General features: G+C 48.1%; 1 long non-coding RNA gene across 4 annotated transcripts in view; it reads right to left on the bottom strand.

The window, feature by feature from the left end:
* LOC141059863 (uncharacterized) overlaps positions 1–25,694 on the bottom strand; it is a 57,481-nt gene that overhangs the window by 10,965 nt on the left and 20,822 nt on the right. The window contains exon 1 of one of the 4 annotated variants that reach the window (XR_012222614.1): positions 13,681–13,733. The exons of the other annotated variants lie outside the window; for them this stretch is intronic. This is a non-coding gene — a long non-coding RNA (uncharacterized lncRNA). Of the gene's footprint in view, positions 1–13,680; positions 13,734–25,694 lie in introns of those variants that run through there. 4 annotated transcript variants of the gene reach the window in all.

Raw genomic sequence — 25,694 nt, 5'->3', positions numbered from 1 at the left:
TTGTAACGCTTGATGGTTTTTGCCACTGCATTTGAGGACACTTTCAAAGTTTTCCCAATTTTTCGGACTGACTGATCCTCATTTCTTAAAGTAATGATGGCCACTCGTTTTTCTTTACTTAGCTGCTTTTTTCTTACCATAATACAAATTCTAACAGTCTATTCAGTAGGAATATCAGCTGTGTGTCCACCAGACTTCTGCACAATACAACTGATGGTCCCAACCCCTTTTAAGGCAAGAAATCCCACTTATTAAACCTGACAGGGCACACCTGTGAAGTGAAATCCATTTCTGGTGACTACCTCTTGAAGCTCATCAAGAGAATGCCAAGAGTGTGCAAACAGTAATCAAAGCAAAAGGTGGCTACATTGAAGAACCTAGAATATAAGACATACAGTATTTTCAGTTGTCTCACACTTTTTTGTTAATTATATAATTCCACATGTGTTAATTCATAGTTTTGATGCCTTCAGAGTGAATCTACAGTTTTCATAGTCGTGAAAATAAAGAAAACTCTTTGAATGAGAAGGTGTGTCCAAACTTTTGGTCTGTACTGTATATATATATATATATATATATATATATATATATATATATATATATAAAAACACACACACACACACACACATATATATACAGTGGGGAAAAAAAGTATTTAGTCAGTCAGCAATAGTGCAAGTTCCACCACTTAAAAAGATGAGAGGCGTCTGTAATTTACATCATAGGTAGACCTCAACTATGGGAGACAAACTGAGAAAAAAAAATCCAGAAAATCACATTGTCTGTTTTTTTTTTCATTTTATTTGCATATTATGGTGGAAAATAAGTATTTGGTCAGAAACAAAATTTCATCTCAATACTTTGTGATATATCCTTTGTTGGCAATGACAGAGGTCAAACGTTTTCTGTAAGTCTTCACAAGGTTGCCACACACTGTTGTTGGTATGTTGGCCCATTCCTCCATGCAGATCTCCTCTAGAGCAGTGATGTTTTTGGCTTTTCGCTTGGCAACACGGACTTTCAACTCCCTCCAAAGGTTTTCTATAGGGTTGAGATCTGGAGACTGGCTAGGCCACTCCAGGACCTTGAAATGCTTCTTACGAAGCCACTCCTTCGTTGCCCTGGCGGTGTGCTTTGGATCATTGTCATGTTGAAAGACCCAGCCACGTTTCATCTTCAATGCCCTTGCTGATGGAAGGAGGTTTGCACTCAAAATCTCACGATACATGGCCCCATTCATTCTTTCATCTACCCGGATCAGTCGTCCTGGCCCCTTTGCAGAGAAACAGCCCCAAAGCATGATGTTTCCACCACCATGCTTTACAGTAGGTATGGTGTTTGATGGATGCAACTCAGTATTCTTTTTCCTCCAAACACGACAAGTTGTGTTTCTACCAAACAGTTTCAGTTTGGTTTCATCAGACCATAGGACATTCTCCCAAAACTCCTCTGGATCATCCAAATGCTCTCTAGCAAACTTCAGACGGGCCTGGACATGTACAGGCTTAAGCAGTGGGACACGTCTGGCACTGCAGGATCTGAGTCCATGGTGGCGTAGTGTGTTACTTATGGTAGGCCTTGTTACATTGGTCCCAGCTCTCTGCAGTTCATTCACTAGGTCCCCCCCGCGTGGTTCTGGGATTTTTGCTTACCGTTCTTGTGATCATTCTGACCCCACGGGGTGGGATTTTGCGTGGAGCACCAGATCGAGGGAGATTATCAGTGGTCTTGTATGTCTTCCATTTTCTAATTATTGCTCCCACAGTTGATTTCTTCACTCCAAGCTGGTTGGCTATTGCAGATTCAGTCTTCCCAGCCTGGTGCAGGGCTACAATTTTGTTTCTGGTGTCCTTTGACAGCTCTTTGGTCTTCACCATAGTGGAGTTTGGAGTCAGACTGTTTCAGGGTGTGCACAGGTGTCTTTTTATACTGATAACAAGTTTAAACAGGTGCCATTACTACAGGTAATGAGTGGAGGAAAGAGGAGACTCTTAAAGAAGAAGTTACAGGTCTGTGAGAGCCAGAAATCTTGATTGCTTGTTTCTGACCAAATACTTATTTCCACCATAATATGCAAATAAAATGAAAAAAAAACAGACAATGTGATTTTCTGGATTTTTTTTTCTCAGTTTGTCTCCCATAGCTGAGGTCTACCTATGATGTAAATTACAGACGCCTCTCATCTTTTTAAGTGGTGGAACTTGCACTATTGCTGACTGACTAAATACTTTTTTTCCCCACTGTATATACATATTTATAGTCGCCAGTTTGGGTATAAATAGATATGTATGTAATAGACTGTAGACTTGTGTGAGTAATAAATATGCTTTATTGATACATTGGCTCAGTTGGTATATAGCAGTGATGGCAAACCTTTTAGAGACCAAGTGCCCAAAATGCCACCCAAAACCTACTTACTGCAAAGTGCCAACACGGCAATTTAACCCGAATACTGAAGTTTTACTTTAGAAAAAAATAGCTCATACAGAGAGCAGGCAGGGGTAAAAGAGAGTAGATAACAGAGTAAGCAGGCATATCAGAGAGCAGGCAGGGGTAGTAATAATAATAATATAATAATAATAAATTTTATTTTTATAGCGCCGACATATTCCGCAGCACTTTACATTTCAGAGGGGATTTGTACAGACAATAGACATTACAGCATAACAATAATCACATACAGTAGATTATAACAAATACCAAGAGGAAAGAGGGCCCTGCTCGCAAGCTTACAGTCTATGAGGAAAGAGGTAGACACGAAAGGTGGGTGGTAACAATTGCCCTGATTGTATGGACCAGCCATAATGTTAAGTGTGCAACAGTACAGACACAGAGGGCTAATGGATGCATAAAGCATGTGGGAACATGATGCGGGAAATCTGGTTATGGTAAAACTTTTGGCTGTGCCACACAGGGATAGATTAGGTTAATGTGTTGAGGCGATAGGCCAGTCTGAATAAATGCGTTTTCAGGGCACGCTTAAAATTTTGGGGATTGGGGACTAATCGTATTGACCTGGGAAGTACATTCCAAAGAATTGGCGCGGCGCGTGTAAAGTCTTGGAGACGGGAGTGGGAGGTTCTGACTATTGAGGATGCTAACCTCAGGTCATCAGCAGAACGGAGGGCGCGGGTAGGGTGGTATACTGAAACAAGGGAGGAGATGTAGGGTGGTGCTGAGCCATGGAGGGCTTTGTGGGTGAGGGTAATAAGTTTATACTGAATTCTGGAGTGGATGGGTAGCCAGTGTAATGACTGGCACAAGGTAGAGGCATCGGTGTAACGATTGGTGAGGAATATTATCCTGGCTGCAGCATTCAAGACAGATTGGAGAAGGGAGAGTTTGGTAAGAGGGAGACCGATTAGAAGAGAGTTACAATAGTCCAGACGAGAATGAATAAGAGAAACAGTAAGAGTTTTTGCAGAGTCAAAAGTAAGAAAAGGTTGAATTCTAGAAATGTTTTTGAGGTGCAGATGACAAGAGCGAGCCACTGATCGAATGTGGGGGGCAAAGGAAAGCTCGGAATCAAGTATGACCCCAAGACAGCGGGCCTGTTGCTGGGGAGTAATAGTGGAACCACACACAGAAATGGCAATGTCGGGTATAGGTACATTAGTAGAGGGAGGAAACACCAGGAGTTCAGTCTTTGACAGGTTCAGTTTCAGATATAGTGAGGACATGATGTTAGACACAGCCTTTAGACAATCGCCGGTGTTTTCTAGAAAGGCTGGCATGATGTCAGGAGAAGAAGCGTATAATTGGGTGTCATCAGCATAGAGATGGTACTGGAAACCAAATCTACTGATTGTTTGACCAATAGGGGCAGTGTACAAGGAGAAGAGGAGGGGGCCTAGAACTGATCCTTGGGGGACCCCAACAGTAAGGGGAAGGTGAGAGGAGGAGGAACCGGCAAAAGATACAGTAAAGGAGCGGTCGGAGAGATAGGAGGAGAACCAGGAGAGAACGGTGTCCTTGAGGCCAATGGAACGGAGCATAGTGAGGAGGAGCTGATGATCCACAGTGTCGAATGCTGCAGAGAGATCCAAGAGAATTAGCATGGAGTAATGACCATTTGATTTAGCTGTTAGCAGATCATTAGAGACTTTGGTGAGGGCAGTTTCAGTGGAGTGTAAAGAGCGGAAACCGGATTGGAGAGGGTCGAGAACAGAGTTTTCTGAGAGATAGCGGATAAGACGGGAGTGGACCAGACGTTCCAGGAGTTTGGAGATGAAGGGAAGATTAGAGACAGGTCTATAGTTAGCGGCACAGTTTTGATCGAGGGATGGTTTTTTAAGTAGTGGATGTATGATGGCATGCTTAAATGAGGAGGGAAAAATACCAGAAGAGAGAGGTTAAATATTTTAGTTAGGTGAGGGGTGACAGCAGGGGACAGGGACTGGAGGAGATGTGACGGAAATGGGTCACTGGTGCAAGTAGTTGGGCGAGAAGATGCAAGGCGCCTGCTTACTTCTTCTTCTGTGACTGGTTCAAAATCAGAGAGTGAGCTAGATGCAGTGGGGGAGGGAGGACAGTGCATGGTATGAGGTGATTGGGAGATAATTTCCTGTCAAATCTGGTCAATTTTTTCTTTGAAGTAATTGGCCAGATCGTCAGCTCGGAGCTCTGTGGTTGGGGCCTGTACTCTTGGATTGAGTAGAGAATGAAAAGTGTCAAAGAGACGTTTCGAGTTATTGGACAGTGAGGTGATGAGGGTGTTGAAATAGATTTGTTTTGAGAGGTGAAGGGCAGTGTTGTATGTTCTAAGCATAAACTTATAATGGATGAAATCTTTGTGTAGATTGGATTTTCTCCACAGTCGTTCGGCGCACCTGGAGCACCGCTGCAGGAAACGTGTTTGCACCGTGTGCCAGGGCTGTCGCCGTCTGCGTCGTGGTGTTCTATTTATAGGGGGTGCAAATTCATCCAGGGCACTTTGAAGTGTTTCATTGTAATGCTTCAATGCAGAATCAGGACATGAGAGGGAGGAGATAGGGGCCAATGAAGACTGCAAGTTCTGCATAAGTTTCTGGGTGTTAATGGCCTGTATGTTTCTATAAGTCTGGACAGTGTGGGTGACCTGAGCGGCCTGGCAGTTCTTGATAGAGAATGAAAGAAGATTGTGGTCAGAGAGCGGGAGAGGGGAGTTTGCAAAATCATCCACTGCACAAAGCCGAGAGAAGACCAAGTCAAGGGAGTTTCCGTCTTCATGCGTTGGAGAATTAGTAAGCTGCGAAAGGCCAAATGAGGAGGTTAGAGATAAAAGGTGAGTAGCAGATGGGGAGAGGGGAAGAGTAATGGGGATGTTGAAATCTCCCATGATGAGGGTAGGGATGTCACAGGAGAGAAAATGTGGAAGCCAAGTGGCAAAATGATCCAGGAACTGATGAGAGGGGCCGGGAGGACGATACACCACCGCCACTCGCATGGAGAATGGGGTGTAGAGTCTGACGACATGGACCTCAAAAGAAGGGAAGACTAGTGAGGGTACTTGAGGGATAACCTGAAAGGTACATTTTGGTGATAGGAGCAGACCAACGCCTCCACCTGCTCTACTGTCTGATCTTGGGGTATGAGAGAAGTGTAGCCCCCCGTATGAAAGAGCAGCAGCAGCGGTAGTGTCTGACTGCTGGATCCAGGTTTCAGTAAGAGCCAGGAGGTTAAGAGAATTAGAAAGGAAAAAGTCATGGATGAAGGAGAGTTTGTTACACACTGAGCGCGAATTCCAAAGTGCACAATTAAGAGAGACAGATGGCATGCAGGGAATATTAATAAGATTAGAGGGGTTTCTAAGTGTAGCAGACGGGGGGTTTGACTTTCTATAACATGGGGGACCAGGGTTGGGAGCAATGTCTCCTGCGACTAGGAGAAGGAGGATAGAAAGAGTGAGCAGATGGTTAAGTGATTTGTGAGAGCGTCTCTGATGTTGAATGGTTGGACTGACTGGATCTGTGCAATTTAACAATGTGAAAAGAGCGTGAGTGCTATACATAGGAGAGGAAAGGAGCGAGGAGCCGATATGGATGGAGTGTAGAGAGTTCATGCCAGGGCAGTGGATGTGTGTGAATGCAGCGGCCAGGATAAAAATTACACAAATGCATATGGTATATATTTGTTGTACTCCTAATGTACAGGGAGTAGATGTATATAAATGTCTTACCTGTCTCCTGCCCTGTCTAACTGCCATGTTATAACTGCCAGTAGTACTTTGATACATGTACTTCGATCACATGTGCATAAATGCCACCCCTGCATAAATGCTCCCCTTAGCTAGGTCTGAATATATAGGAGGTTAAGGCTAAGATTTTTTTTTTTTTGCTCTCTCTCTTCTCGTTAATCAATCACACTAAATTGAGACACCAGGACCCAATAAAGTGTTGTGGTCAAATAAACACATGTCCAGCACTACATGGATCATAAAGCACTTTGAAAAGTTTCTTGACCTCACAACATAAGGGGACAAGCAGAGTAAGTTGAAAAAAAAAACTATATACCAGATATAAGCTTGCAGAGTTGAAAACACATAGATAGCATTCAGGATTAACTGCTTGCTGACATTGAATGGAGACACAGGAGTGGATTCAGAGCAGAGATTGGAAAAGCTGGGGTAGGAGAGACCTGCTAACAGAGTAAGCAGGTAGGGGCAACAGAGAGCAGGCAGGCGTATCTGAGCAAGCAGGGGCATCAGAGAGCAGAAAGGGGTAAGAGAGTAAGGAGGCATATCAGGAAGCAGGCAGGGGTAAGAGAGCAGATAACAGAGTAAACAGGCAGGGGCAACAGTGAGCAGGCAGGGGTAAGAAACAGCAGGTAACAGAGTAAGCAGGCATGTATGGGAACAGGAAGGGGCAACAGAGAGCATGAAGGGGTAAGAGAGCAGGTAACAGAGTAAGCAGGCATATCAGGGAGCGGGCAGGAGCAACAGAGAGCAGGCAGGGGTAACAGATAGGAAGCAGGCGTATTTGAGCAGGTGGGTGCATCAGAGAGCAGGCGAGGGGCATCAGAGAGCAGGTGGGAGCATCTGAGCAGGCAGGGACAACAGAGAGCAGGCAGAGTCATCTGAGCAGGCAGGGACAACACAGAGCAGGCAGGGGCATCAGAAAACATGCAGGCGTATCAAAGCAGGCAGAGGCAACAGAGAGGAGGCAGGGGCAACAGAGAACCAACAAGTGTAACAGAGAGGAAGAAGGGGCAACAGAGAACCAACAGGGGCAACAGAGAGGAGGCAGGGGCAACGAGCCGGTAGGAGTATTATAACTGGCAGAGGCAACAGAGAGGAGGCAGAGGCAACAATGTACCACCACAGACAGGAGCAGGGGTAGCAGACTGCAGAAATAAAATACAGGCACCAGACTGCAGGCAGAGGAGAGACAGTGGTAAATTGCAGAATTAAGAGCAGAGATAGCAGAAAGCAAAGTAGAGAGTTTGGAGAGGACAGAAGAGCAGAGATAGAGAAGAGCAGAGGGGTAACAGGCAGAACCAAGTACCAGGCAGGGAGAGGGGCTGTTGTGGGATCTCCAGTGCAGATCAAGTCAGGTTGATGCCAAGCAGTGGTTTCTGTGCGCGCTACAGGATGCATTTCCTTGGGCACCTGCTACTTTTCTTGGCCTCGGTGGTCACCACATCCTCCTCAGAGGTCCTGTTTTGCTGCCTGCAGTGCATCCCGGAGCTCCTGCTAGCAGCCTGCTCCCACCCCGCCTGTGTGCAGCTGCTGCGGGCTCCAAGCTGTGGCTGTTACTCCGTGTATGCCTGCCTAGAGGGAGAATCATGTGGGGTCTACGCTGTACACTGCACCCCGGAATTGAGCTGCTACCAATACCCGGCACAAAGAATCACCTGCCCATGCTGAGGAAATGCTGCGTGTGCCCAAAGGAAGGGCTCTGCATGCTCCCTATGGCACGCATGCCATAGGTTCATCACCACTGGTATATAGTATAAGCAACAGATAACGTTAAGGCATTAATAAGTGTGTATTAACTCCTTTCTGCCATCTGACGTACTATACCGTCCATGTGACCTGGGCCTTTCTGACCATGGACGGTATAGGACGTTATATCTTTAATGCGACCGAAATCGCGGTGATCGCATTAAAATTCCATCGCCATCTTACCTCAGAGAAGATGGTGTCGGCATCCCGGGGGGCTGTCTCTGTCCACCCGCACTCACGATCGCTGTGATTGGCTGTTCAATTCTAAACAGCGAATCACAGCCTCTCTCATTGTTTCAGCCAATCAGATAGGCTGAAACGTGATGTCCCAGCCTAGGATCGAGTACCCATGGACTCGATCCTAGGCTGGTGCCTGGCATCGTCGAAAACCCCTCAGATTGGCGCGATCGAAGATCACATCAATCGCGTCAATCGAAGGGCACAACCGCAGTGTCACCACGCTGTGCCCTGCAGGTGACCTGCCTAGGATCAGTACTGTAAGAGCACCAATCATAGGCCAGAGACTAGGAAAGGCCAGGCATGGCCTGCAGCTGCTGATTGGCGCGATCAATGTAATCGTCGATCGCGCCAATCACAGGGCATAGCCGCGGTGTGACGGCGCTGTGCCCTGCCAGTGACCTGCCTAGGATCAGAGCTGTGAGCTCCGATCCTAGGCCGGTGCCTAGCAACAACGGCATCACCAGGGTCAGCTCTGATCTGAATCTCCAGCTGTGCTGGGTCTTGTGGTGCTACAGAAGCCTGTGAAACCACAATCCCTGTTGAAAAAAGAATAAAGAGGACAAGACAGAAGAAAGAAGAGAGACTAAAACCGTGTTTTGATCCCTGCTCGATCTCTCTTCATCCATCCCAGTCCCACTTCCCTTTCACCCTCTTTTTACACCCCTCCACCCCCCTTTGCGCCACCTCTGTGCGCACATTTAGCAGCTGCTGAGCGATTGGTGACGCAGTTCACCGATCAACACTCATGCTCGATTTTCCTTCTCACCCCCCTTTGCGCCACCTCCGTGCGCACATCCAGCAGCCGCCAAACTTTGATAAGTGACGCAGTTCACTTATCAGAGCTCGTGCCTGCTGTTTTCCTTTTTTTTCTCACCCCCCTTGCGCCACCCCCGTAAACACATCCAGCAGCCACCGAACTTTGATAAGTGAAAAAGTTCACTTATCAGAGCTCGTGCCTGCTGTTTTAAGTACTTTTATTTTCGCCACCTCCGTGTGCACATACAGCAGCCGCCGAACTTTGATATGTGAAACAGTTCACTCATAAGAGCTTGTGCCTGCTGTTTTACACTTTACTTTTCACAGGCATTTTTTTATCTCTATTTTCCTTTTTTCTTTTAGCTTTTTCTTTTCAGACAAGTTTGCACCAAACACTATCCCCCCTCACACACACACAAACAGTTAAAAATAAAGTACTTGACACAAGCACCATATTCGTAAAAAAAATGGCCCGCCCATCACGTTCGTCCCAACAGCGTTATTCAGTGAAGGAGGCATATGCTTTTCTTGCTTCTGACACTGATAGCAAGGGAGAGGATCCCACATTTCTTTATTTCTCGGATTCTTCATCCTCATCCTCTTCCTCCTCCTCTGTTACACCCGGTCCCTGTCCTGGCGCGGCGCCCAGGTCTGCCACTGTTACACCTGGTCCCCGTCCTGGCGCTGTGTCCAGGGCTGCGCTGCCCCCCGTTCTGGGCATTCACCTTGAGCCTCGCATGCTGTCCTTAGGCAGCAGCCGGCCTCCTCTGGGTCTCATGCTGCTGCTCTGCATTCAGGCCTTCCTCCTGCCTCCACCTCCTGGCGTCCTGTTGTCGGCAGATCTGTAACTAAAGCTATTAGGGCACGCCTGCCCACTCTCCTGCCTTCTTAAATGGACAGCGTGCATTTTTCAAAAATTGCAAGTAACCAATGGCAGCGCACTGGCTGCTATTTCTGGCCTCTACTCCATAGGGAGAGCGCCGGAACGACTATCAATCATTGCTACATCCGGTTCTCCTGCTAGCCTGTCTGCGCTGCGTCAGCAGTCTCTGTGCATTCTCTAATACTATCTGTCTCCACAGAGTATTAGTATCCTTTGCTCCCTGATTACATCAGCAACCATCTGGGCGAAAGCCATCCCGTTCCGCCAACAGCCATCCGAGTCCGAAGACTGTGTGAAGGTCACTGGAACCAACTACTTACCAACTACCCGGATCCAGGACCCGACTCATTACGGACTCTGCTGTAACTAACTGCTATCCCTTTTGGTCCCGCTGGGACAGCTGCCACGTGTCCGGGGTCTAACTGGAGGTAGCACCTGCGTCCTCCGGGTATTCCATTCTGGCCCTGTGAGGGGCTTTACGACGGGTACCCGGGGCTCACTGGTCACGCCCCCTTTGGAGCCCCCCGGACCGTGGTCCCGAGGTTCCACTTTAAAAATAAAAATGAATGTGAACTTCACCATCTCTGCCTCCGCTTCCATTCGTTACATCCTCATCTTCCTCCTTGGGTCCTGTGGAATCGCCAAACAGATGTCCCGGGACAGAAGATGAGGCCCATCATTCCAGAAAATTAACCAGCGCACTCCATTACGGACCCCACCTCCCAAAAATTACGAGTTACTGATTCCTGATTTTGTGGCAGAATCAGGAATCAAGTTTGACACCATTGACCTCACAGAAATAGACTTTTTCAAAGTATTTTTCTGTGAGGATTTTGTTAACCTCATGGTGGGCCAAACTAATTTATATACTCGTCAATTTTTGGCATTAAACCCCAGTTCTCCTGTAGACGCAGTTGAAATGATGCAGTTTTGGGGCCTGGTCCTTCACATGGGGATCCTGAAGAAGCCAGAACTTCGGCAATCATCACCCTCACGAATCCGTATCAGATTATATGCACCTCTGAGATCCAGTTTGGAAAACCATTAAGCTGATTATATAGATAGGGGATAAGTGGAAGCGGATAAGTATTTTTAACCACGTTTTTGTTTAATTCTCAAAAATAGAGGCAGGGACGGAGACCTACATCTTTCTTTTTTAGCAAAAAAGAATCCGGCAGCTACTGGCGATGAGGAAGGGCGAATATGACCTTTTCATAAACTTTCATTAATGCAAATTTTCATGGCTGACCGCTCAGGGCCAGACATATTATACAAACGAGCCTTGGGTGATTTGGCATTAAGAATGAGATTAATAGCACAGTCATAGAGGCGGTGAGGAGGTACTATCTCAGACTCTTTTTCCGAAAAAACATCTCCAAAGTCTTTCAGGCATTTCGGAAGACTCTCCAGACTAAGGGAGCAAACATGCACAGGTTTGAGACATTTTTCAATACGATAAAGGACCCTATTTGAAAATATCTCTCTGATTCCAGTAAATAATTGGATTATGCATACGCAACCAAGGAATACCCAACACAATTACTGCAGGTAAATTGTCCAAAACAACAGGTGATTAACCCCTTTCCTACAATGGACGTAATTTTCCGTCCATGTGACCTGGGACCTAAGTCCCAATGACGGAATAGTACGTCTAATGCGATCAGCTGCACTCACGGGGGGAGCGCAGATGATCGCGGCCGGGTGTCAGCTAATTATCACAGCTAACACCCGGCATGTGTCAGGGGCGGTCACGGACCGCCCCCGACACGTTAACCCCTGGCACACCGCGATCAAACATGATCGCGGTGTACCGGGGGTTAAAGGAAGCATCGGCAGGGAGGGGGCTCCTTCCGTGCTTCCCTGTGAACCCCACAGCAGCGCAATGTGCAGCGCCGCTGCGGGGGTCGCCTTCCCTGCAGGTTCCCGGATCCAATATGGCGACGGGGACCTTCGAGGGCCTGCAGGAAGCTGGCTTCCTCACTGCCCTCAGAGCGCAGGCATGAGGAAGCCTGCAGCAGTGCCTATGACAGATCGCTGATCTGTCACAGCGATCTGTGATGTGACAGATCAGCAATCTGTCACAGGACAGTGATGTCCCCCATGGGACATTATAATAAAGTAAAAAAAAAAAAAGTGTAGAAATAATTTTAAAAAAATCGCTAATTAAAAAAAAAAATATTCCCTAATAAATTCATTTTTTGAAAATAAAAAAACAAAAAAAAATAAAAGTACACATATTTGGTATCGCCGCGTCCGTAATGACCCGCCCTATAAAACTGTTCCATTAGTTAACCCCTTTAGTGAACCCCTTAAAAAATAAAAATAAAAAAAGCAAAAAATAATGATTATCATACCGCCGAACAAAAAGTGCAATAACGCGCGATCAAAAAGACGCATATAAATATCCATGGTACCGCTGAAAACATCATCTTGTCCCGCAAAAAACGAGCCACCACACAGCATCATCAGTAAAAAAATAAAGTTATAGCTCGCAGAATAAAGCGATGCAAAAATAATTTTTTATATAAAATTGTTTTCATTGCATAAAGCCGCCAAAACGTAAAAAAAATGACAAATGAGGTATCGCTGTAACCGTACTGACCCAAAGAATAAAACCGCTTTATCAATTTTACCGCACGCGGAACAGTGTAAACGCACCCCCCAAAAGAAATTCATGAAAAGCTGTTTTTTGTTCATTCTGCGTCTCAAAAGTCGGAATAAAAAGCTATCAAAAAATGTCACGTGCCCGAAAATGGTACCAATAAAAACGTCAACTCATCCCGCAAAAAATAAGACCTCACATGACTCGGTGGGTCAAAATATGGAAAAATTATAGCTCTCAAAATGTCTTTTAGTGTATGACAGCTGCCAAAAATAAAAACCCGCCATATATAGTAAATCAAACCCCCCGTTATCACCCCCTTAGTTAAGGAAAAATAATAAAATAATTTTTTTTTTAATTTATTTCCATTTTCCCATTAGGGCCAGGGTTAGGATTAGGGCCAGGGTCAGGGCTAGGGTTGAAGTTAGAATTGGGGGATTTCCACTGTTTTGGCACATCAGGGGCTTTCCAAACGCGACATGGCGTCCGATCTCAATTCCAGCCCAAAAAGTTAAGTGGCGCTGCTTCCCTTCCGAGCCATGTGCCCAAATAGTGGTTTACCCCCATATATGGGGTATCAGCATACTCAGGACAAATTGCACAATAACTTTTGGGGTCCTATTACTCTTGGAAAAATAAAAATTGGGGGTGAAAAGATCATTTTTGTGGAAAAAAATATGACTTTTTTTTAATTGTACGGCTGTACGTTATAAACTTCTGTGAAGCCCTTGGGGGTTCAAAGTGCTCACCACATATCTAGATAATTTCCTTGGGGGGGTCTAGTTTCCAAAACGGTGTCACTTGTGGGGGGTTTCACTGTTTAGGCACATCAGGGGCTCTCCAAACGTGGCATGGCCTCCAATCTGAATTCCAGCCAATTTTGCAGTGAAAAAGTCAAACGGCGCTCCTTCCCTTCCAAGCTCTGCCATGCGCCCAAACAGTGGTTCCCACCACATATCAGGTATTGGCGTACTCAGGACAAATTGCACAATAACTTTTGCAGTCAAATTTCTCCTGATACCCTTGGTAACAGGCCCGGATTGGTAATATAACCAACTGGGCATTTTCCCGCTGGGCCGCTGTCATGTCATCTGGCCGCTTGCCAGCTGATGCGGCCACTGGCCAGCTGATGCGGCCACTGGCCTGGCTGTTGCTCCTGCCGCTGGCCCTCTGCAGTCATGGCGGTTATAGTTTCCAACCCTCCCGCACTGCATGGAGATAAGCCGCCACGCACCCCTTCCTCGCCGTAGTATGAGACCTCCCCCCGCAGCCACTCACAGCGTCGCTTGCCTGCTCTCTTCTCTGTTCACAGGACCTGTGATGAGGTCACAGGAGGGGAGGAGTCAGGGGTCACATGATCAGGAGCCTTTATCCAGACCCCTGATCATGTGACCCCCTGACTCCGCCCCTCCTGTGACCTCATCACAGGTCCTCTGCGCTCAGCCTTGTCTCTTGGTGTCTGCAAGACTCTGCTGTGGTGTTGTCATGGTGCTGGATGAGGTATGAGGTAAGTAAGGAGGGGTTTACAGGGTAGATGTAGCGGAGCCGTGTGTGTACGAGGTGTACGGAGCGGAGCCGTGTGTGTACGAGGTGTACGGAGCGGAGCCGTGGGTGTACGAGGTGTACGGAGCGGAGCCGTGGGTGTACGAGGTGTACGGAGCGGAGCCGTGGGTGTACGAGGTGTACGGAGCGGAGCCGTGGGTGTACGAGGTGTACGGAGCGGAGCCGTGCGTGTACGAGGTGTACGGAGCAGAGCCGTGCGTGTACGAGGTGTACGGAGCGGAGCCGTGCGTGTACGAGGTGTGCGGAGCCGTGCGTGTACGAGGTGTACGGAGCGGAGCCGTGCGTGTACGAGGTGTACGGAGCGGAGCCGTGCGTGTACGAGGTGTACGGAGCGGAGCCGCGCGAGTACGAGGTGTACGGAGCGGAGCCGCGCAAGTACGAGGTGTACGGAGCGGAGCCGTGTGTGTGTATGAGGTGTACGGAACGGATCCGCGTGTACGAGGTGTACGGAGCGGAGCCGCGTGTACGAGGTGTACGGAGCGGAGCCGTGTGTGTACGAGGTGTACGGAGCGGAGCCGTGTGTGTACGAGGTGTACGGAGCGGAGCCGTGTGTGTACGAGGTGTACGGAGCGGAGCCGTGTGTGTACGAAGTGTACGGAGCGGAGCCGTGTGTGTATGAGGTGTACGGAACAGAGCCGCGTGTACGAGGTTTACGGAACAGAGCCGCGTGTACGAGGTGTACGGAAAGGAGCCGTGTGTACGAGGTGTACGGAATAGAGCCGCGTGTACGAGGTGTACGGAGCAGAGCCGCACGTGTACTTGGTGTACGGAGCGGAGCCGCGTGTGTATGGGGTATACGGAGCGGAGCCGTGTGTGTACGGAGTGGAGCCATGTGTGTACGGGATGTACGGAGTGGAGCCAAGTGTGTACGAAGCATACAAAGCGGGCTTTTCCCACGGACACAGGAGTACACGGCGGAGCCCCGAGGAGCATTTTAAAACACACACATGATGTTCCACGTGAAGTGATGTGCTGGAAGCTGACTGGAAATTAGATAATTTCTTGAGGAGATTGTGACGGAACCAGGAATGCTTCAGATCCATCACCGTGTCCTCCTCCGACAGCGCAGACAGCAGGATCGCCTTGGAATCGGGGATGCCGGCCATGTGAGCGGATCATGATATGTCCTGCATCGGGAGGTTCGGGTGGGCACTACAATGGGAGCTGGGCTGCTATAGTATCTTTATAGAATCTTTCTTTATTTCTCTTTTTCTTTCTTTCTCATTCTCTGTTCTGTCTTTCCCTAATTTTCTCTCTCTCTGTTCTTTCTCTCTCTAATCTTTCTTTTTTCTCTCTCTCTGTTCTTTCTTTCCCCTCTTTCTTTTTCTTTCCTCTTTCTCTGTTCTTTCTTTTCTTTACTTCTTTCTTTGTCTCATTCTGTTTTCTTTCCCCTCTTTCTTTCCTCTTTCTTTCTCTCTGTTCTTTCTTTTCTTTACTTCTTTCTTTCTTTCTCTGTCTCATTCTGTTCTTTCTTTCTCTGTTCTTTCTTTCTCTCTGTTTTCTCTCTTCCTTAGTGCCAGTCAGTGTGCCCATAATACCAGCCACTGTGCCCTCAGTACCAGTCAGTGTGATCAGCAGTGCTAAATGGATGCGATTAGGCGTGGACATGGGTGTGACTAGTTGCGAAATGAGTGTGGCCGGGCGTGGCCTAAAATTTGCAGCGTCAAGTCCGGCCCTGCTTGGTAAAATAAAAAAAATGAACCTGGAGTAATTTTTTTTGTGAAAAAAGTTAACTGTTCATTTTTTTTTTAAACATTCAAAAAATTCCTGTGAAGCACCTGAAGGGTTAATAAACTTCTTGAATGTGGTTTTGAGCACCTTGAGGGATGCAGTTTTTAGAATGGTCTCACTTTTGGGTACTTTCTATCATATAGACCCCTCAAAGTGACTTCAAATGTGGTGTGGTCCGTAAAAATAAAATGGTGTTGTAAAAATGAGAAATCGCTGGTCAACTTTTAACCCTTATAACTTCCTAACGAAAAATTTTTTTTTTGGAAATGTTACTTAAGTTTTTTGTATGCCATATGCCATTTAAGAGCATAAAAATTCAAAGTTGGAAAATTGCGAAATGTTCAAAATTTTCGCCAAATTTCCATTTTTTTCACAAATAAACACAAGTTATATGAATGAAATTTTACCACTAACATGAAGTACAATATGTCACGAGAAAACAATGTCAGAATCACCGTGATCCATGGAAGTGTTCCAGAGTTATTACCTCATAAAGGGACAGTGGTCAGAATTGAACCCTCATTTAGAATGGTAGTAGGTTCGGTCACATCAAGAGAATCAGCAAAGAAACTCCTAGAGAGGGCGTCCACCTTAACATTCTTAGTGCCCGGAAGAAAGGAGACCACAAAATTAAAATACGTGAAAAACAAGGCCCACCTAGCCTGTCTAGGGTTCAGTCGCTTGGTTGATTCGAGATAGATCAGGTTCTTGCGGTCGGTAAGGACCACAACTTGTTGACTGGCTCCCTCCAACCAATGTCTCCACTCTTCAAAAGCCCACTTCATGGCCAACAATTCCCGATTCCCCACATCATAGGTTCAGATGGGGAAAATTTTCGAAAAAGAAACATATCAGACAGGAACAGAGTGGAGATCGTGACAGAGTTGCAGCATCATTGACCAGAGGTGACATCATCGTAGTTACTGCCGTTCAGTGAGGCTGCATTCCCAGCAGGGCTGAACTGCGGTGACCTGAGCACCGTGGAAAAAAGTCAGTGATGCGGTCACCGCAGTTTAGCTCAGTGAGTTCACAGCAGATCACTGTGACGGTCAGGGAGAAAGAAAAAGCGCTACCGTAAGTATGCACACTACACCATGGTATATGAAACATAAGTGAACATAGCTTTTATTGGCATACAATATAAACAGGTGCAAGCTAAAACATAATTAAAACATGGACTCGGTACTAAGTACCTGCCAGGGTACCTGTGGTGTTTCAAGAGTTCGTCAACGAGATTTTCCGGGACCTCTTGCACTCCTGTGTGGTCGTGTACTTGGACGACATCCTCGTCTTCTCTCCGGAACTGTCATACCACAGAAAGAGTGTCCGTCTGGTGTTACAGCGTCTTCGGGAGAATCGCCTGTATGCTAAGATAGAGAAATGTCTCTTTGAACAGACCTCTCTCAAATGGCCTCGCCCCGTCGGAGTAAGGACGATACAACGGTTTCTCGGATTCGCCAATTATTACCGGTAATTCATCGCTCACCTTTCCGCTATAACCAGACCTATTTCTGCTCTCACCCGTAAAGGGACTACTCCCAATGATTGGACTTCTGAGGCGGAGGAGGCCTTTCAGACCCTAAAACGGGCTTTCTCCACGGCCCCGATGCTGCATCGTTCCGAGAGCAACCGACCCTTTGAACTCGAAGTGGACGCTTCCTCGACCCGTGCCGGGGCAGTATTGTCCCAGAGATCCGCCTCTGGTCATCTGCACCCCTGTGGCTTCTTCTCTAAGGCCTTCTCTCCATCTGAGTGTAACTACTCGATCGGCGACCGGGAACTCCTGGCCATAAAGTTGGCCTTAGAAGAATGGTGTCATCTCCTGGAGGGGGCTGTCCATCCCTTTGTAATCTTCTCGGATCACAAGAATCTGGCCTATCTTCAGTCTGCCCAGAGACTCAACCCTCATCAGGCCAGATGGTCCTTATTTTTTGCCTGATTTGACTTCGAGCCGACTCTCTGTCCAAGGTCTTCCAGCCACACGAAACAGTGGAGGAACCTTCGCATATCATTGACCCCACTAGAATCATCACGGTGGCTCCAGTGAACTGGCTTCCTCCACCTCCTGGCAAGACTCTTGTGCCCGAAAACGACTGGGTTGACATACTCCCCTGGGCAGAGTTCGCCTATAACAACCATGCTGGCGAGTCCTCGGCCAAGTCTCCGTTTTTCATTGTGTTTGGCAGACATCCTGGTGTTCCCCTTTCGATAACCCCTGCCTCCGTGGTACCCGCAGCCAACGCCTTGTCCTCTGAATTTTCCAAGATCTGGGCTGAGACCAACACGTCACTCAAGAGGGCCACTGATCGGATAAAGAATTATGCCGACAAGAAGAGATTGGATTCCCCACCGTATCGTGTCGGGGACAAAGTCTGGCTCTCGTCCAAATTTATCCGGTTGAAACTGCCCTCTTACAAGTTGGGTCCACGTTACATCGGTCCGTTTGAAATTCTTGGATGTATCAACGAAGTCGCCTACAAATTGAGGTTGCCTGCTTCGCTCCGGGTCCCGAACACCTTCCACGTCTCTCTCCTGAAACCTGTGGTACTGATTCGCTTCCATTCCATGTCTGATCCTGGTTCTCAGCCGGTTGGTGCCGATGATGTCTTTGAGGTGGAGGACATCATCGCCATGAAGGTTAGAGGTAGGACTCTTTTTCTTATTGACTGGAAGGGCTTTGGTCCTGAGGAGAGATCCTGGGAACCTCAGGAGAATATCAATGCTCCCCGTATCTTCGAGATTTTTTGCTAATCTCAGGGGAGGGCGATTTAGGGGAGTGGGTACGGTCACACCGCCTTCCGCATACTCACCCGGCCTCCGCTACCACGCCGCAGCCCCCCGCCGCCCGACAGCCACTGCGGTCCCCTCTGACAGGCTCGCGGCCGACGGGGTCTCTGCATGCAATGCGCATGCATTCCAGTCCTGCCTCCAGTGTTCCTGCTCCACCCTGCTATCCTCACTCCAGTCCTTCAGTCCTACTCCAGTCCTGCCTCCGGTGTTCCTGCTCCATTCAGCTATCCACATGCCAGTCCTTCAGTCCTACTCCAGTCCTGCCTCCCGTGTTCCTGCTCCGTCCTGTTCCAATTCCACCAGCGGCTGTTGCGGGCACATGTCAGCTATATATATTAGCTGTCATGTGCCCGGAAAGGTGCGGGCACGGGGGGGGGGGGGGGGGGGGGGGAGTCCGACATTGGTGTACTATAATGCCCAATGTTGGAAATGGGTTAATTATCATGGTCATCTCGTCTACATAGGAAAGACAGCAGGGACAGGAGATAACAAATATAACAAAACTAGATGTGCAGGTGTATTGATGTTTACTAAAAAAAACTTGGTTTTACAGTATATTATTTATAAGGAGAATGAGTCATAACGTATCTCAATAAATAACATTTTATTAGGATAGACATTTACCACATAAATTGAATACAAATACATGTAATTGAATATGGATAAAACAGTGTGATCCTAAAACAGAGTAACAGTCACAGGGTAGATCAGGACTTTGGCACAAATATGCTACAAGATATCAGTACGGAGAGCAATGTATTCCATCAATGTAATACAGAGAGTAGAAGTGCCAGTAAGTCACCCATATGTACTGATCTGATCCACCTATAATCATATCAAAATTGGCATTAAAGCATTGCTATAAAAATTGTAATATACCAAGCATAAATGTAAGGTACGGTATGTCCTCCTGTCTGCGGTGCGACAGCCAACCCGACGCGCGTTTCGCGAGTATAACCACTCGCTTCCTCAAGGGGGCTTCCTTGTAGTTATACTCGCGAAACGCACGTTGGGTTTGCGGTCACACCGCAGACAGAAGGACGTACAAATATGGGTAATTAACCCTTGATTCATTTTCTTACCTTACATTTAACGGCAGCCGGTGGTGTTGGTGTTCGGTGACAGCAGGAGCTGTGGTGGTGCCAACAAGGACTTGTGTGGTATCGTGAGAGACAAACTGTGTGGTGTGAACTGTGGTCTGAGAAGACCGGTATAACGGACATCGGGAAGTCCCGAAAGAGGGCGGTGGCCCAAATTGGGGTGTTATCCCAAAAGGGGGTGGAGTCCCAGAGGGGGGCGGTGACCCAAATTTGGGTGGTGATCCAGAAAGGGGCAGAGTTTGAAGAAATGGCAGCACTGGTTGGCCCAGTGGGTATGTCTGGGAAACCACAGTGTTCGTGTAGATTGTTTTCAGAATGTGGGTTATACTTTCCGGAGTATGACGGACCACAAGTGTGTACCGTGATGCTGCACTGGGAAGGAATGTCGGGACGGTTGGACTCCAAGAGTCAGGTGACTCTGGTAGGAACTCCTCTCACTTTCTGTCTGACCGAGAAAGTGGCCCAGGTTCGCTGTAAACATGGGGTCACTGTGAACGATGTGCTAGACAGAGTGGTGTTTGAGGGGCCCAGAGGCAGTGAGGGCCAAGGTGGAGGGATACCACCAGACTTAGTGTATACCTTATACCTTGGAGGGGAGCCGGGACTTTGTCGTGTTGGATGACCTATGGTACGAGGAAGGAGACGTTCCTACGGTTGGGCTAATAGATATTAAGACGGTGACGGCTCCTGAGGGGGAGAGGACAGAGGTGGAAGTGACCGGAAGAAGGGGTACGGCTGCCCAACGGACGGACCTGACATCTCGTGTCCGGACTGACACTGACCTGGTGGATAAGACGGCTGAAGTCACACGGTTAGTGAGTAACTGGAGGGATGTCTCGGTAGGTCGGGGTGACTCAATCTCTGGGGGTGACTGTGGCTCAGAGAGAAAGGGAGCACAGAATAGAAGGGCTAGAGAAAGAAGTCTCTGAGCTCAAAGGTCACATGGTAACGTGGCAAGGACTGAATAAGGCCCTCAGAGAAGAGGTGGATGAACATGTCAAACGAGAAAGAGTCCTGAGACAAACGGCCAAGCCCAGGGTCGACAAGCTTGAGAAAGAAGTCTTGGAGCTCAGAGGTCACCTGTCCACCTGGCAAAGTGTGAACAAGAGCCTTAAGGAAGAGATGGAAGAACTCAGAGGAGTAGTAAAAGGTTTTCTGCGGGAGAAGTTGGACGAAGACTTACCGCGGGTGAGCGTGAGTGATAATAAGACGGAACTGCCAGTATCCATTGTGGCAAAGGGTCAGGAAGTGATCAAATCGTGTGACGTTTGTGAGTTAAGAACTGAAAAAGACAGTCACCCGGTCGGGTCAACTGTAGTGAGGGAAGTGTCCATGGTAAAGCCAGAGCCTTCGGTCCAGGGAGAAAGCAAGACCACGATCTGTGATTGTTTTCCCAGAGACATTCAAGAAGCCTGTGGTGAGGAAGGTGTGCATGAGGCTTTCAAAGAGGCGGTCAAAGCGTGTAAGGTGCACTGGGCACCTGAGACTTGGCAGTTGGTGATAGTATCAGCCAGAGAAGATACATCAAACCGAGTAAGAGATGCATCTACAATGTCTCCACGCCAAACAGCTGGTCAGGCGGAGTAATGTGAAGGCTGCTCGACGCCTAGAGATAGCAAGGGAGGCTATGGATCGGCTAGGTCTGCGGAAAGATGTGATTCCGGTACCCAAAGCTCTGATTGGGAGAATCATTGGAAGATCCGGGAAGGTAATGCAAGACCTTGTGAATATCTCCGGTGTGGTGAGGGTGAGGATCCCTCCGGATGATGAAGACCAGGCATCCAGTGAAGTGGGTAGGATTCCCATCATGGTGGTTGGCTCCGTGGAGAGCCTGAGAGACTTTAGGATGCTCGTGGAGTATCGAGTGGGGTACCTGCAAGAAATTGAACAGTTGAGGCTGGACCGTCAGCGAAATAATAAAGAGGTACGGAATACCAGGTGGCGGCCGCCTTCAGCCCAAGATGTAAGGACCCGAAGGGTTCCTCCAAGTAGTGACATGGCAGGTGGACGAAGATTGTCAGCAAGTGGCAGTTCGACGGGCCGTGCGAGGCGGAGAGACATTAGTTCCTGTGAGACACTGAATGGGTCAGATTCAGGCCAGACAGTAGGCCCGATTAAGACTGATGACCGTACCAACCGGGAGAAAAGTCAGGTGACAAAGCGCACTGTAGGAGGGTAGTGACTAAACAGTGTGTGATGATGCAGACAGACTGTGACTGGAGGGCCAAGGATCAAGGCCAATATGCTGACCGCTGGGGGAGGAGGAAGCCTAACGCAGAGAGGAGGCCGTATGACAGATGGAGATGGTTCTCTTGACCTGGGGGGCAAGGTGTAGTGAGTACCCGGTTTCGAGATCCTGGGGTTATGCTGTGTGTTCAATCCCTCAGGTTTGAACAGAAGGGGGAGGTATGTGGTGTAATGACCACTGTGTCCGCTAGGGGCGCTGTGTGAATGTCCCAATAGAGAGGATGAGTGGCAGAATATGGAAGGACCGTTATGTATCTCAAGGTGGGTGGCCTTGAGATGGAGACTGATGCAATGTTGTGTCATTGTGTCAGGGAGAAATCTCCAGGTAACTAGGGAGACAGGCGACCCTAGTTACCTACAAACCCACCCAGGGGGTGTGTTTAGTACACTATAGTAAAAGATTGTGAGTGTGTCAAGGTCCTGTGATGAGGTCATAGCCATGTGACCCGGTGGGCGTGGCTATGGACCTTATATGGTGGCCACGGTAGGTCACATGGGGTGAATGCAGGGACCTGGTTGGTCCAGTGTTGAAGGTCCCGCTGGGAGAAGTATCTCCTGGCTAACAGCCTGTGGAGTGGCTGTGTGTCATGGCTGCCAGCGTCTGAGAGTCCCAGAGGAGAGAGTGGATGTCTGCAGCATGGAGAAACAGCCATGAGGAAACCCTGACGTGTGTGAGATAACTGTGAGGCTGAAGAGCCTGAGTACTGGACATTGAGACCCTGTGTGACCACAGGCTTAACAGAGGGAAGCTCTGTAATGGACGCTATGCTGGTGATATGAACTGTATGTTATTGGTCACGGTTTATGCTGCATAATAAACCGCAGGGACTGACATGGTTTTATGGAAAACCTGTGCCGGATGTGATTATGGGGCTGCCAAGCTAGAATCCCCTATCCGAATGACAGCGCTACCTCACAGAAGAAAGAGAGTATGCAGAAAGAACAACACGGGAACATAGCTGATTCTTTTTGGGAGTTAAAACATATCCCTGCCTGTTTATAAAGGGAACCTATTTTGGCCGATAAAAGATGCGGCCACAGCCTTTCAGGGCTTATCTACAGCATTCTATAATGCTGTACATAAGCCCCCGATCCGACCTGAAAGATAAGAAAAATATGCTTTACTATACTCACCCGGGGTCAGTCCGGTCTGATAGGTGTCGCAGGTCTTGGTCTGGCACCTCCCATCTTCTTGCGATGCCGCCCTCGTGCTTGCTTCATGGCTCCTCGGCATCACGCTCCTCCGTAGGCATACTTATTTGCCCTCAATGAGAAGTGAAAAAAGGAGAAATATGCAGCACTCACCGATATAGCTGAAAAACTGTGAGTCTTTATTTCACATAAATTCCATCAATAGATATGTGGACATGCAGGACGTTAGAGGAATGCTAGGGGAGGGAGGTGCCGGACAACGGCCGTTTCGCGATTACTCACTTCTACGGGTCCAGGAAGCGAGTGCTAAATATTTCTCCCTTTTTCGCTTCTCATTGAAATATTCATGTTTTTTCATGCAAGCACCTCCGCTTTTTGACTGAAATATATACCGCAATACTTCAGATAAATAGCTCCGTCTGTTAATGTGGCGATTTGTGTGCCCTAGTATGCCGTTTATCTGTTTGCTCTTTGCTGGGATCATACTTATTTGCCCTGTTGAGGGCAGAGCAAAGTACTGCAGTGCACAGCCGCTGGGCCTCTCTGACCTTTCCCGGCACCTGCGTACTGCAGTACTTTGTTCTGCCCACAACAGGGCAGAGAAGTACGCCTGCACAGGAGCGCAAGGCCGAGAGCCATGAAGCAAGCAGGAGGGCGGCAATCATAAGATGGGAGGCGCCGGACCTGGACTTGCGACAATCATTGGACTGGACCGACCCCCCGGGTGAGTACAATAAGGCTGTGTGCACACGTTGCGGTTTTTTTTGCTTTTTCGCTGCGTTTTTTCCACTGCGGAATCGCCGCGAAAACGCAAAGAAAATGCGTCCCATGCGATTCTGCAATGCTGTGCTAATACTGCGGATTTTTCCGCTGTGGAATCGCATAGAGGAAAAATACGCAGCAGGCTCATTCTTTTTGCGGAATCGCATCGATTCCGCACCCATAGGAATGCATTAATCAGCTTACTTTCCGTATGTGGCTATGCCCACCATGCGCAAGGTAAGCGGATCATGTGCGGATGGTACCCAGGGCCTGGAGGAGAGGAGACTCTCTCCTCCAGGTCCTGGGTACCCTAATCCTGTAAAAAATAGATTAAAAATAAAAAATAGAGATATAATCACCCTCCGGCGGCCCCCGAAGTCTTTCCCGCCTCTCACCACGCTCCCGGCATCTTCCGTTCCTAGCAATGCTTTGAGCGAATGACAGCTGATGACGTCGCACTCGCTCATCTCAGGTCTTCGCGCAAAGCATTACTGAGACCGGAAGATGCCGGGAGCGCCGAGGAGCAGATCGGAGGCCGTCATAAGGTGAGAATAACAATATATATATTTTTTTTATTATTTTTAACATCCTATCACATTTCCAAGCGATGCTTGAAATCTCTTGGAATGCGCAAGCAAAAACGCTTGTTTTTCGCAGGAAAAATGCATGCGAATTCGCATGCGTTTTACCTGCAGAGGGAGTTGCTGAAATGTTGCGGAAATTTCCGCAGCATTTCTGCACGTGTGCACATAGCCTCAAAGTTATTTTTCTTATCTTTCAGGTAGGATCGGGGGGCTTATCTACAGCATTATAGAATGCTGTAAAAAAGCCCGGAAAGGCTGTGGCCGTAAACTTATTTCGGCCAAAACAGCTGACAGGTGCACTTTAAATAATGTTTTACTTCAAAGAAAAAAAAATCATCTGTGATCCTGTGCTGTAATGTCTGTACATAGCTTCCACTGAAGTTGGATCAGCCTGTAATTTGAAATTTTCACTTTGATTTTGAGTATCATTCCAAACCCAGACCGCCATGGGATATTGATTTTGAATTACCGTATATACTCGCATATAAGCCAAGATTTTCAGCCCATTTTTTTGGGCTGAAAGTCCCCCTCTCGGCTTATATGCGAGTCATATATGCCAGGGGGTCGGCGGGGCAGGGGGAACGGGGGCGTCAGATCATATTTACACCCCCCCCGGCACGTCTCTGCAGCCCCCTGCTTCTCCTACGGGTTCCTTCCTTCAGCGGTCACGCTCATTAAGGTCATGAATATGTGCATATTCATGACTAATGAGCGGTACCACGTGACCACTGAAGGAAGGAATAGCTGCCGGAGACCGCACCAGGAGGGGGTGAGTAAATGCGATATTCACCTGTCACCAGTCCACCGCTGCGCGCCGCTCTGTTCTCCACGTCCTCTGGCTGTGATGTTCAGGTCAGAGGGCGCGGTGACGTAGTTAGTGCGCGCCGCGCTCTCTGCTGCCTGAACGTCACTGACAGAGGACCCGGAAGTCAGAGAGGCAGCGGTGGACCAGGGACATGTGAATATCAGAGGTGCCGGGGCCCTGAGCCAGCTGTGACACTGGCACCTGTCCCCCATAGCGCCAGTGTCCCCTCCTGCTCAGGACACTGGCACCTGGCCCCCAGCGATGAGAGGTATGTCATTTTTTTTTAATCTGCAGCATCGACAGCATATGGGGCCTATTCTATGGAGCATCTTATGGGGCAGCATATGGGGCATCTTATAGGGGCATAATCTATGGAGCATTTTATGGGGCAGCATATGGGGCATAGTCTATGGAGCATCATATAGGGGCATAATCTATGGAACATGTTATGGGGCCATAACCTTTATGGAGCAGCATATGGCATATAGCAAATAGATGCAGCCTGGTCTCGTGCCTTTGGTCATCTAACCATCCCCTGGTGTGCTGGCCCCAGCTGCC

Source organism: Dendrobates tinctorius, unplaced genomic scaffold (assembly GCF_039654945.1).
Source record: "Dendrobates tinctorius isolate UK_male_01 unplaced genomic scaffold, ASM3965494v1 ptg000231l, whole genome shotgun sequence".
In the NCBI taxonomy this organism is placed as follows: Eukaryota; Metazoa; Chordata; class Amphibia; order Anura; family Dendrobatidae; genus Dendrobates; species Dendrobates tinctorius.
This window is presented reverse-complemented; position numbering and strand designations above follow the sequence as displayed.